The 8589-nt window shown below is 43.0% G+C and overlaps 1 long non-coding RNA gene across 1 annotated transcript; it reads right to left on the bottom strand.

Annotated features, from left to right (window-relative positions):
- Positions 1 to 1172: 1172 nt before the first annotated feature.
- LOC130273068 (uncharacterized) lies at positions 1173 to 4534 on the bottom strand. Its single transcript, XR_008843862.1, has 3 exons — positions 4376 to 4534; positions 4210 to 4240; positions 1173 to 1354 (listed from the first exon to the last, which is right to left on the bottom strand). It is a non-coding gene; the product is annotated as an uncharacterized LOC130273068 (long non-coding RNA).
- Between the last annotated feature and the right edge of the window lie 4055 nt (positions 4535 to 8589).

Here is an 8589-nt window from a genome sequence, read left to right as displayed (position 1 = left end):
AGTTTTTGTAATGGACAGAGGTGGCAGCAGGGAGCACCATGCTTGAATAGAATGAACTATATGATTTCTCCAGGGCATACAGCAGCTGATAAGTACTGAATATTAAAAATTGAGGCAATTTACAATTCTGTATAATTTTCTGGTATCAGTAGATTAGATTTTTTCTCCCTCTGGAGTATGCCTTTAACTAACAATAATGATAAAAAAAAAAATACTGCCAAAACTATGGGGAGAAAAAGGCATCAGATTTCTGTTTATGCTTTAGTTCTATTAACCAAAATGAAATGCTTTCAAAAATAGTCAATTCCCCTTTAAAATGAAATGGCAGGTGCCCCGTACTGCTCTCCCATTAAACACTAAGCAGATGTAGACGCGTTGCATAGTGTTTAGAATTTGTATTTCTGTCTTATCACAAACATTGTGTGACCTTAATTACTGCCAACCATGGAGCCTTAAGTGACATAACCCCCGATCCAGAACGCGGGGCCCGGCGGTTCAGCGGTGGAATGAAGACGCTGTGGTTATTAGTCCTCGGTGTGATCTTTGCAGATTGCACTGATGATGAGATGAAGTTTAATCTCCTTCTCTCCCGGCTCTTCGGGACGACACCACAAAACCGCAGGCAGTTTAAGGCAGCTTGGAAATCTCTCACATCTGGAAAAGCAATAACTCACAGGCTTTCTACTGACAGCAATGACAGGCAGCGGGACAGCCAGGAACAACTGTCTCTTATGTTGTGCTATTTGCAAAAAATCAGAAGAGGAGGAGCGGGCGAGGGACCACATCCTTCTTTAGCATATGCTAGAGGAGGAAATTCTTTTATATTCTGCCAGATACTTCATGAATAAGCCCTAAATATGACATAGACAGTAGCTATTGCTTCCAAGCAACATTCCTCAGTGTCTGCTTAGCTGCAAAGCATATGAAGGCCTATTGTCTGCCAAGGGGTCATGGTTCCATTTACAATAAGATTTTATTTCGAGATATTTCACATTCTGCATGATGATTTATAGACATTTGCACACCCTGCTGTGTATAAATATGATACCATCTTCTAAGCAGGATTACTTTGTGAAATGTATACGGGCTCTAGCCATAGTAACTTTTACAGTGACCAGCGAAGAAGTAGAATTTACTGCGTTGCAGTTTGCACTGTCAGGCTCATAGCCACTCTTTATGATTTCAGGAAGAAGAGAAATAAACCATTGCTCCTTAATGGTTCTCTTTATGAGTAGGCAGCAGTAGCTATCTGGTCTCTCAACAGTAGCCGGAGCATTGCTTTGCCTCATTTCACGTCGAAGCCGTGTCTACAAATTAGCATCTCTGCCTTCTCCTTTATTTGCTCCGAACGATGCTGAAAAAAAAGGACGATTCAGCTGCTAATGTTGGGAAGGTTAGCATTCCTCTCTTCATCTTTCATCTTGGCAGTCGTAGGAACAATCACCAAAAATGGTAAAAGTGTTCAGGAAAGCAGAAATAATTTAATGATCTTTTTATCTTGCAAGGAGTTATGCATTATTGTCTTCCCCCCACACACAATAAACTGTAGGAATGTTCCAGTCCTGTAATTCACAGCAGTGTATATGTGCAGGTATAGAGTAATATTGGTATTATCAGTATACTGGGACGACATCATCTGTATTTGCTGCTTAGAGCTGCAGACACTGTTGGATAGCTGTTGGGGGATGAAAGCAAACTGTACCTTTCCTGGGGCCGATAGCGGTTACCAAACTTATGAACCCTTCGTTTTATTTCTCAGTCAAGTGTCAAGGAGACAGGACTGAGCTGCTCAAGTGCCATAGTTTAGCATACCCCTGCACTTGCTCTTACCTCCCAGCAACTCTGTGACTGACAAACAGGACTATGTACAGTGGTCCCTCAACATACGATGGTAATCCATTCCAAATGGACCATCGTTTGTTGAAACCATCGTATGTTGAGGGATCTGTGCATTGTAAACTATAGGACAGTGGTCTACAACCTGCAGAACTCCAGATGTTGCAAAACTACAACACCCAGCATACACGGACAGCCAATGGCTGTCCGGGCATGCTGGGAGTTGTAGTTTTGTAACATCTGGAGGTCCGCAGGTTGAAGACCACTGGTATTGGAGGTTATACTCACGTGTCCCCGCCGCTCCGGACCGTCACCGCTCATCACCGCTGCCCTGGATGTCACCTTCCATCGCTGTCGCTGCATCCCCGAGGTGTCCCCAACTGCTTCCCCGGCATCCTTGCTCTCCGTTGCCGCCATAACGTCGCTACACACGCAGCTCCTATTGGATGACGGGACGGGGTGCACAGCGACGTGATAACGACGATGGAGAGCGCCGACGATGCAGGGGATCCCGAAGAGGACGCGCCGGAGCCCTGAGGACAGGTAAGTGATCGTCAGCGGACCACACCGGGCACCGTAAACGGCTATCCGGTAACAGCTGAAGCAGTCTGCACTGTCGGATAGCCGTTTATGTGATGGCCCCGACATACAAAAGCATCGTATGTTGATGCTGCCTTCAACATGCGATGGCCTCTGAGAGGCCATCGCATGTTGAAATTACCGTATGTCGGGGCCATCGTAGGTCGGGGGGTCACTGTACATCCAGTAGTCTCCAAACTGTGGCCCTCCAGATATTGCAAAACTACAACTCCCAGCATGCCCAGACAGCCAAAGGCTAAAAGCAGCAGTGAATATCACTTTACAGCAATCTTCACTGCTGCCTCTGATGCAGACGCCGCCGCTGCCTTCTCCACTTGCCAGCCGCCGCTGCTGTCTCCAGTTGTGCCTGCCGCCGATCCCCGGTCCTCAGCTGGGAGGTGAGGACAAGTTAAAAAATCATGCCAGGCTTTGGCACATGAGCAGCTTCACCCCGCCTCCTTAACACTTGGCTGACAAAAAAAGAAGATTTTAAAAGTTTGCAAACCACCATAAGTTCCAGAAAAGGTAGAGTTTGCTTTTACACCTATCACTTAGCAGCAAATACAGCTAACAGATTCCATTTAAAGTATGTATTAGAGCATATTAAAAAAGATTTTTCCCCTGAACACATTATGGCATCTACACTTGAAAACAGGGGTCCTGGGTACCCCACATTCAGCAGAGAGTTGGATGCACATACATTTTTAGAAGCCACATAGAGAATGGATGGAGAATTGCCCAGCACACATAGTACTCTCCATTCATTCCATGGAATATTTTCTCACTTTTCTCAAAATTAAAGGGGTATTCCAGGATTTTTTTTTGTTTGAATATGTTACAGGGGCTGTAAAGTTAGTGTAGTTCATAATATATTGTCTGTACCTGTGTGTGACGGTTTTCTCACAATTCTTCTTTGATTTTCACCCCAATATAAATTTTTAACAGCATACAAAATGACTGTTGTCTCAGATTTTTCCCAGGTTGCAATGCGGCCGAGACCTGACACACTAGTCAGCTGATGACAGGTCAGCCTGTCTGCTTCAATGGGTGGAGCGATCGCTAGTTGGGATGCTACAGCTGTAGTCACCCTGATTGAAAAACACAGGTTCTTTTGAATGGATGCAGCTCATTTATGTTTCAATGGGTGGGGTGGCTGATGTGTGGGAGGGAGGAAAATAGAATTGTGGGATTTGTAGTCAAAAAAAGAAAAGTCAAACTGGAAATACCAGTTCACAAAAAGCTAGCCGCAGTATTATGGTAATCTCACAACAATCTCCTTCCTAAGCATGTCCATTACTGTCTGCCAGGTACGTACTAAAATCTCCTTATGGTGGATAACCCCTTTAATGGGGGTCCCAGTAGAAAGTTCTTGAGGTGAGAATAACTGAAAGAGTTGCTGTGTGTGTCAGGAGGCTGCAGCAGTCAGTTGTTTGAATAGTCATATTTCTTCCCTCCAGCTCTGCATCCCAACACCTAGACAGATAGTACTAGTAAACACTGTTACTGTTCCTTTGGGTTGGTCCTTCCCTATTCTCCATCTGCTTGTGGCATAGTGATCTCTACAATTTGTGGCATAGTGATCTCTCCACTCTGTGTAGCCATTGGTAACTGTATTGACAGTGTGCCACAGTTTTAATGTGTCATGCTATGCTCCTGGAGTGATGCACACATATATTTCAGCTTACTGTACTGTACATTCGACACTCAGGAGAACACCTATCCCAATGAATGTAGTGAGAAGCCATGCAAACAGTACAGTGCATGTACCACTGCTCATGTCTGATTTGCACTTACCTGGCATGGAAACTGCAACTCCTCGATGTGCCTACCAGTATAATATAAATTATAATAATTATAAGAATTTTCCATCATCTAAAATTCTGCCACATTCTTACTAGTTGTAGCAGCTTCTAGTAAAGGCACAGTAGCTTAACGTGGTCTTTAAGGAAACTCAACTTACCTCCTAATGACAGGATAGGGATAAATGTCTGAGTACTGAGTACCATTCCGATAGCCCCTTGATCTTCTGTACAGGACCAGGCTCGGATATGAGCAGCAGTGACAGCCAGCTCTGTTCCTTAATCAAAAGTCCATCTTAGACAGTTGACTAAAAGGGCTTCTACAGGCCCTGTATTCATGGAAATCTGTTGGGCGGAGCTTAGTGACATCACTGCTGCTGTTCTGTAGCAGCGCGACCAAGCAAAGAGCATCAGCGGCTTGGGGCATGGACGGAGCTTAGTGTCGTCACTGCTGCTGCTCTCTGCTGGGTTACCGCTGCAACAGAACAGCAGTGGTGACATCACTAAGCTCCACCCGTGCCCCAAGCTGGGCCCGGAGCTGAAGCTAACGGACAATATTACCAGAGATCCCTTGCATGGAATGGGACAAGGTAAGTACCGTTGTCACCAGTGTCACCTGCACTATCTGTCGGTACTGACAGGTTAGTGTAAGTGACACTGGTTACAGATTTCCTTTAAGGCTATGTTCTATAGTCAATTTATTTGGGACCACTTACTCGTTCATCAATCTCCTACTGCAATCATCTAATTGTCTTTTTGGGGACTGGCCAAATATAGCTATATTCTTCTCAGGGCTTAAGCACTGTAGCAGTCACTCAACAGTACTACCAAGACTGGGCCAACTATTTATGCAGCCCAGTAGACTGGGCTCTGGACCTAACCATATAGCTGATGGTAAACCTTACCTGCGCTGCTTCAGTAGCAGCCCACACTATATAACATAGTTGACCCCTTTCTCTCTAATTCTACTTTCAGCTGTCAGGTCCAACACTCTCTATAGTTGTTTAAACTCAGCTCTATGGTGTTAACAATTGTTCTTACACAGGCTCTTACTGGACAGTGCGGAGTCATATAGTATCTGCACCACTACATGTCATCTCCTAGCCCATTTAAAGATTATTGGGCCTAGCTTCACTCCTATTCCTCCTTTATTAGCACCTGGTTCTAGTAGCTCCACAAAGCACCATGGTCCCCATCATTCCGATCACCCAATCTGAAAGAGAATAGATCATTTATACAATATATGTCACAGAAAGTCCACCACCCATGAACATCTATACAGTACATAAAGAAATAAAAATTTAAGCAATAAAAGAACAGTGCAGGCCATAGGGTGCAAGGGGCAATGTCTCTCTCTCACCTTCTTACAGCCTTTTGAAGGAACACAACATGTGCAACTGGCCAGAAAGTCAATATTTCCTCCCTGTGGTTCTGAATAGAAGAAATACAATTATGTATACTCCTAGTGTGTGCTTACAGATTTCTCCACCGTTAGCTTTGTTTGAATTTCTCTAGTAAAAAAAAATGTAGTAAACAAAATTGATGCATTGATGTAAATCTAGTATATAATGCTTTTTTTAACATAATGGTTTTTTTTTAAACATTTTTATTAACATGGGATCCTGTAGGATAAAAATGACGGTCCGATATGGACCATCGCCCAACCCTCTCCCCCACCCCTCTGCACCCATCCGCTCTCCCGCACATGATGGAACTCTGCAAAGCAAATATGCAATAAAGAAGTTTGCAGTTCCCTAAAGACCTGGTGAGTGCTCCATTTCCTTCAATTCTTTTATGGAATATGCAAAAATAAGAAAGATCCCTTTTAGTTAATGTTTCTCCATAATTCCCAATTTTCCTTTTGAAATTAAAGTGTGCTCCTGGATGTAACGTATACATAGATTGAGCCATAAGTGTATGAGTGGTTGAGGTCTCATCCCTAAGTTGCAGGGATCTACAGAACCTCTGCAGTATGTGGGCAGGTGACATCTATTCGCGTGTGCCTGTGTATTGCAGGATAATAATCCAAAGCCCCATCTACTTACTTGAATGGGCTGCTCTTCAGGACAAGGCACAGTCACAGATAGATGCCTATGAATTGTGGTAAAGCAACTGCTGCAAATGCTGATTTCTATTCCCCCTGTTGATTATTAGACTTCTAAGGATAGGCCATGAATGTCATGTTCCCGGAAAACCCCTTTAACCCTTTAAGGATGCAGGGATTTTTCATTTTTGAGCATTTAGTTTTTCCTTTTTGCCTTCTATTAGGCATAAAGCATTACATTTTCCACCTACCGACCCACATAAGGGCTTTCTAGGAGACTATTACATGTAATCTTTAGATTGATACACTGAACAATGTTGTGCCAGTGGTATTGGCGCTGATAGCAGCCAGGACCAACAGTCTATGAAGAGCGCTTAGCTCCTGAGCACCCTTCATAGACCAGGAACGGGCGCAGGGTGTACATCTAAACCCTGCATCCTCTAGGCGTTAAATGAGCTGGTGGATTTGCTGCTTACAGGGAGTCCTAGGGTTGGGATACCCTAAAGTTAGTTTATCACTGGGGAAAATAGAAAATACGAAGTGGGAATGGGCCCTTAAAATTCAATTGTCAGAAGCAGCATCACAAATCCCTGGTATGTGAGGGGATTTGAATAAGATAAGAATAATAGAGTTTGCTATTTTAACAGAGACAGTGCCACCCTTCTCCATAAGCTGTGCTTGGTATTGCAGCTGAGCCTCATTTAGGTTAAGAACCTTTTTTGAAAATTCATGCAATCTCTTTGAAGGGATACTCTGCTGCTCAGTGTTTGGAACAAACTGTTCCGAACACTGTAGCCGGCGTCGGGAGTGCGTGACTTCATAGCTCCACCCCCTCATGACATCATGCCCCACCCCCTCAATGCAAGTCTATGGGAGGGGGCGTGACAGTTGTCACGCACCCTCCCATTGACTTGCATTGAGGGGGGTGGGGTGTGACATCATGAGGAGGCAAGGCTATGACGTCATGAGCTCCTGGCGCCTGCTCCAACGTTCGGAACAGTTTGCCAGTTCTGATTAAATTAAACTGCTGATATTGCTGAATAGAGGATTGTATTGTGTAAGGAATGCTATATTGATATTTGGGAACACCTTATTATTCAATGTACAAATGAGGTCTGTGGTGCGCTGGGGGTGTAACTGTATCTCTAGGAGCACCGCTTTGCACGTCTAGATTCCTCACATCTTCTTCTTCCTATTCAATGCGTAGGTGTAGGAGGAAATGTGAAGGGTTTAGGTGGGCATAGTACTCCTCAAAGACATACAGTCACTCCCCCAGTGCACCAATGTCCTATTATATGTTTTGAGAAAATGCACAGGATACCTGCTGAGAATGGGCTAACACGTGTCGGTGGACCGAGCAGTGATTGCAAGTAATCGCAAACACCGGTGGAAAAAAAAAGGTTTATTAGTAAAAGTAACCAGACACTTTAACCAAATAAACCTTGTTTTTTTTATTTTTCACAGGTGTTTGCGATTGCTTGCGATCACTGCTCGGTCCAGCGCCACGTGTTACGCCGTTTTTTTGGGGGGCACTGATCTTCAGCTGTATATGCAATTTTTCTGTGAATTAAGAGTTTTACATGGTTTAAGGAAAAATAACAAAGATTTACCTAGGAAAAAAATGACAACATGGCTGCTCTTCTTTTCTACAGAGAAAGAATGGTTAGTGGGATCTGCTGGTCCTTATAGACATAAGATGTCAACCTTCATGCTAAAATAGTAGGATTGTCTGATGACAGATGAGTGTTTAGATATGAAACCATTCGATCAAAATGAGAAAAAAATGTCTCATAAATATTCCTGCTGTAATGCCTAGATATAATAAAATAACCATGAAAAGCTGCTACTGCCAGTCCTGGAGTCCTGGAGACGATTTGGGATTATCCATGGGAATCCATGTTTCATCTCCACATTTCTCATTAATATATAAGTCTCTACTACAAATAACATGAAGCAGTTGTGGATTCCAGTGACTCACTACATGTTAACGCAGGATCATAGGTCATTTGTGAATGTAGGCCACAGAGGAAGATGGAATGTCACTTCTTATTGTGACCTAAATTAAATCTCATATAAGACTGAGGTATCTTATCTATTTATGATAATGTAATAATAATAATAATTTTATCTAAAGCATATTTATTTATTAATGTATTTAAAATCTCGTTGCCTCTTTATTTACAATTCATTTGTCTATGTATCTATTCATCTATTCTATCTCATATAGATCTATCCCAGATCTATTTTGCTATCTATCATCTATTTTATAAAGATGGATCAAATTTTGATCTCTCTATCTCGTCTATTTATATCTGTCTATCTATTTATTTA

Source organism: Hyla sarda, chromosome 5 (assembly GCF_029499605.1).
Source record: "Hyla sarda isolate aHylSar1 chromosome 5, aHylSar1.hap1, whole genome shotgun sequence".
Classification (NCBI taxonomy): domain Eukaryota; kingdom Metazoa; phylum Chordata; class Amphibia; order Anura; family Hylidae; genus Hyla; species Hyla sarda.
The sequence above is the reverse complement of the archived record's forward strand: the minus strand, read 5'-3'. Positions and strand labels throughout refer to the sequence as shown.